This window comes from Nannospalax galili, unplaced genomic scaffold (assembly GCF_000622305.1).
Source record: "Nannospalax galili isolate Female #2095 unplaced genomic scaffold, S.galili_v1.0 scaffold1640, whole genome shotgun sequence".
NCBI lineage: Eukaryota > Metazoa > Chordata > Mammalia > Rodentia > Spalacidae > Nannospalax > Nannospalax galili.
In genome coordinates this window covers 703,485-708,717 of record NW_008346098.1, presented here as the reverse complement: position 1 = coordinate 708,717, position 5,233 = coordinate 703,485, and the positions used below count along the sequence as shown (strand labels likewise).

The 5,233-nt window shown below is 37.2% G+C and overlaps 1 protein-coding gene across 1 annotated transcript in view; it reads right to left on the bottom strand.

The window, feature by feature from the left end:
* Positions 1-3,219: 3,219 nt before the first annotated feature.
* The window catches only part of Kif27 (kinesin family member 27), a 123,711-nt gene continuing 121,697 nt past the window's right edge, over positions 3,220-5,233 (bottom strand). Inside the window, exon 17 of the mRNA XM_017800475.2 lies at positions 3,220-3,665. The gene's annotated coding sequence lies outside the window, so the exon portion shown is untranslated. The remainder of the gene's footprint in view (positions 3,666-5,233) is intronic.

Here is a 5,233-nt window from a genome sequence, read left to right as displayed (position 1 = left end):
GACATGATGGTCTGGCTTTGAAAATGCTTCTACGTGTTTATCTGATAAAGCAACAACTCTTTTCCTTATAATAATTTAAAATATCCATTTTTGTCTCAAAGTGACTAAGCATTCAAGTTGCATTTGAAATATTTCATTTTTAAGAGCAAAGGAGGAATAATAAATAGCTTTTTTAATTTTTAAAGAAGGTATTTTGATGGCTTAGGAAATGTCATTATTTAATGTATCCTACTAATATGACTGTAACTGGGGTCCTTGTGACCAGTGACACCAGAGCCATCAGAAAATGTCCACTGAGGGCTGGAGTTAACAGCACTGACTGCTCTTGCAGAAGAACCTGGGTTCCATTCCCAGCACCCACATGGCGGCTATGAACCATCCTTAACTCCAGCTCCAAGGGAATCCAAAACCCTCTTCTAACCTCCACGGCATTGCATGACACAGGTGCACTCACTTACATGCAGGCAATGTACTCATACACAAAAAATAAAAATAATTTTTTTAAAAAAGAAAATGTCTAGTGAGAGAGATGACTTTAGGCCTAGGCCTGTCATGAGTAATTCAGATGCTGCTCAGCCCTGAGATGATGCCAATTTCAAGAAGGGATTGACCCTTTGGCATAAAAGTATTGTACTCTGTTCCCATTCTTCCACAATCATGCTAAAAAATAACAAAACTTTGGCAAGTTTAATACTGACAAATTATCAAAACTGTAAATCAATCAAATTCTGTTAACTTCTCAGACCTACAGTGAGGACAGTGAAATATCACTGCAATTCACAAACAGAAAACATTAATTCAGCTTCTCAAGGCAGACCAAGAGCGGCTGGTTTGTAATCACAAAAGGAAATGTTTTATCCACATGGATATTTTTACAGAGAAGAAAAATTAAGCAAAACAATTGAGATTATATTGTTTGGTGAGATGAATCATGTCAATTTTGCCTTCAATCAAATGTTTCATGTTTTTTTTTTCTTTGTTTTGTTTTGTTTTGTTTCGTGTTTAGACAGGGTCTCACTGTAAAACCATGAACACACCAGGCTGGCCCCAAACTTACAGCTCTCTCTCTCCCTCTCTGACTTAACTAGAATGACTGGAAGTTTACTTCTAGAATATATTATTTGAGACATTATATATGTGAGTATGCGAATGAAATCTATCAAAGCATATAAAAGATACATATTTAATAAAAAAGGGAAAAATCATACCTTTGGTACTTAGCAATCAATTCACATTTGCATTATCAGATGAAATCACTGCACTTTTCTACAAATTTTGCTGCTTTGTTAGTGAAAAAAAATTATTTTCAAAAGTAAAACAATTATTTTAATTTCTTGGACAAGAAGGATTCCAGCATTGGAGAACATTCTTGTATGGATTACTTAATCTCACATGGAATTTAAAATTAGGACCTTCATTAATAAATAAATATTTCCTAGTAAACAAAAAATTTGCTATTCTTTATTGAAGGCAAACTGCTTTTTGCCATGAGACTAATAAATGATACCGACAGACAGATAATACACACACACACACACACACACACACACACACACATGCACACACACACGCACACACACACAGATATGTATATACATGCAGACACACACCAAAGGCAAAAAGGAAGACTATCTGAAAAAGAGAATATAACTTTAGTCTCTGGTTAAAACAGAATTCCTAAGTTGGTTGCAAATTAATTGTTTGAAAATTAGGTTAGTCTGGTGTTATAAACTGGTCCAGCAAGTCCACAAAAGCCTACGGACCCCATAAATTAAATTAAATGAATTTTAGTGCCATGCTCAAGATAAACTTAATTCACATATTTAGAAGTTTTGTTTCTCTTTCCTGAAGAAATCAGTTTTTAGCAATAGGACAAGAAAATCTAGTCCCTAGGCACTAGAAACTAGACAAAGGAAAAAAGTCCAAGTCTTTGAACATACAATGACAGCTGGGTCCTGGGTGAGATGAGCAAGTCAACAAAGAAAAGCACAAAAGACAGCTGAAGCAGTGTCCGATTAAAAAGAGAAGTCATCGAGGAAGTAGGTGGCAAGCGAATTCAGTGAGAACTGCGTAAACATCAGTACGTCATGGTAGTTGGATGCTGTTTCCACTCAACTAGTCCAAAAAACTCAACTTTGCCTTAAAAGTAAAAGTTTGAAAAAGTAACAAAATAGTATCTCAGGTCATTATAAATGTATGTTACCTGTCATAGAAAAATACAGTAGAATTTTTCTGCTCAGTTAATTCTGACCATTATATAAGACTTTGAACAAGAATTTCATCTATAGTATAGTTTAACCTGACTGGTTAAACTGGTTAAAATCTGATGAAGCAGGTTGTAGAGAAAAGTTTCAGATTTAAGCCTATCAGACTGTTAACTAAAAATATTTTGGGTGGACTTCACGCTTTACTGACATGCTCCATATGACAGATTGGTCATATCCAGCATTCTTTTCCCTGGAATGTTGAATGCTTTAGTGTTATTCTAAAATAGTTTCTCTGTACCACAGAACTGCATACACTACTCAGTTTTAGCAGCATATGAGAGGTAATATTGAATGCACAGGACAGGGTAAAGGTAAAAACTTGCATTCTATTATGTTAACAAAAGAGACAATAATTAAAAAGTTAAGACTGACCACTCAACTTCTGTGAGCTGTAAGAACTGGAACTCATCCTTAGTCCATAAGCCTGGCAGGATATCTCAGCCCATGGACTTCATTTTGGCAAAACCTTTCATCTACACCAAAGCACACATAGCAGGTAACCCAGTCTGAACATGCAGTATTTACTTGGACCCTTTAAGAATAGCAATGTAGCAATTATACATGGACTTTGGTATACCTAAGAGCCACAATACATTTCTATAAGATACTTTTATATAATAATATACATTTGAAGAATGTCTTAAGTTTTTTCTTTTTCAAATGTGCTTGAAAAAAAACCAAACAGGTCCAGAAAAGAATTTAAGCATATTTATAAGTAGAAATATTTAAATATTACCAAGTATTGGAAAACATGTTTGCGGTACAGTGGAACCCCCAAAATATACTCTAGGAGACACACAGAGTCGTGTTGGCCAAACAATGGAGAAAAGTCTGCTTCTCTTGACTTCAAAGACCAGGGTGCTTATTAATTCGGTTCCCTTTTCTCAGGGGCTTTCGAGGTCTGTGAGGCCCTGTTGGTGAGGGGCGGGGCCATCTGAACCTTAACAGATTTCCTAGCGACTTCAATGGAATCAGCAGTCATTGATCTAACCCCAACTCCAAGACTGGAACGTCGTAATGATAGTTCCAAGGCAGAAATCTGACGCAGTTCTTTTCGACACAATTTGACAGGCTTGACACCATGAGGCTGTCCCACAGTGTTCACAAGCTGAATTTGGGGTGATGGTTGACCATGAGGTTGTACACATGGATTTTCCTCTGTTTTATCTTCATTGCTTAACAACTGCCCACTGGAAGGTGCTAATGAGCTACAAACTGGAAGTGAGTTTGGGGCATCTTTCCAAAGATTCTGAGACTTTGGTTGGATTTTTAAGCTGCTTGAAGAACTGTCTCCTCTTTCTGATCCATTTAAGTTTGTATTTTCAGTTCTAGATGCCCATTTTAGTTCTTCAGAAAGCACCTCGTCTGGATTCAGGGATCCATCTCCAGCATCATGGTCTAAAAAGAATCTCACAAACAAAAACTTAAGAGATCACTTCTCAAAACCAGATATTTAGATCATAATATCCTAATAAACTACATTATTACCACTAAACATATATGATGTTTTTTAATGATTTCTTTCAGACAGACAGATGTGTGAATATGAATTACTCTTGATTTAGTTTGCAATAACAAAGAATAACAAAAAATCTTAACTCATCAAAGTTGGAAAATCATTTAGTGATTTTTTTGGTACTCTCTAGAAACTCAAGAATACTTTTTGTGTTCCTGACAGCCTTTGCTTGCCTTATCATTGGTAAAATCCAAATCCTGGCCTACTAAAGCCACATCTGGACAACACTGGCTATGTCCTGCATCTTCCAGGCATACTTCAGAGGCTTAGCATTACATATACAAAAATCTGATCTTGGTTGATAGCAAGATTCTGTTACCCACATGTACTCTGGAGTATATTCCACAACTTTCACCATTAAAACAGAGATGAGAGCATACCCCCTCTCAGTAAGCATAGCCCCCAAGAATGAGTGACATAATGAATAAGAGCTAAAAACTTGGAAGTCTTCAAATTATAATATATCAAGTATTAAAAATTTGCTTATATGGGGGGGCTGGTGAGATGGTTCAGTGGTTAAGGAAATTTGTTGCTTTTCTAGAGGACCTGAGTTCAGTTCTCAGCACCCACGTCAGGTGGCTCACAACTTCACAACTGCCTATAACTCCAGCTCCAGGAGATCCAGTGCCCTCTTCTGGCCTCCTAAGGTACTAATACACAGACACACAGACACACACACACACACACAAATCCTTTAAAAGCTTGCTTTTGGGAAATCCATATAGCTAGTAGAACTAATAAAATGACTAATGCCAACTTTAATGTATGCTGACACATGCTTAGTACACTCTTCTAGCCTTATGAAGAAAAATTTAAAAACAGGTTATACACTGGCAGCACACAAGCCATATGTTTTACTTATCTTTTCACTGAACGTGAAGCTCATGGTGGAAGGGAAGAACTGCCTCCTACAAGTTGTCCTCTGACTTCCACACACATGCTATAGTATGCACATAACCAGATGCATGCACACGGGCACGCATGTGCATGCGCACGCACACACACACACACACACACACACGTAACAACAACAATAAAAAGAGTCCAAGTGGGCTTCAGATAGGCCTCACAGTGAACCTATCTCTGTTTTCACGTATGACTTTTAAGAATAAGATGCCTGGTTTCCTTGACCAGACACTGTGACCTGGGCAGCAGAAGTTTTAAGCTTTCTAGTGATTATAATGTACGGCAAACTTTAGGAGCCAACATTTCTGATCAATTTGTGTCTATTCTAGTTCCATGTAAGCTTCTGTATTACTTGTTAGTTCAAGTTTTTTTTGTTTTTGTAAAATATTTTATTATTTTATGTGTATGACTGTATTACCTGCATGCATGCAAGTTCACCTGTATTGTGCAACGCCCACAGAGGTCAGAAGAGGGAGTTGGATCCCCTGGAACTGGAGTTACGGACTGTTGTTAGCTGCCATGTGGGTGCTGGGAACTGAACCTG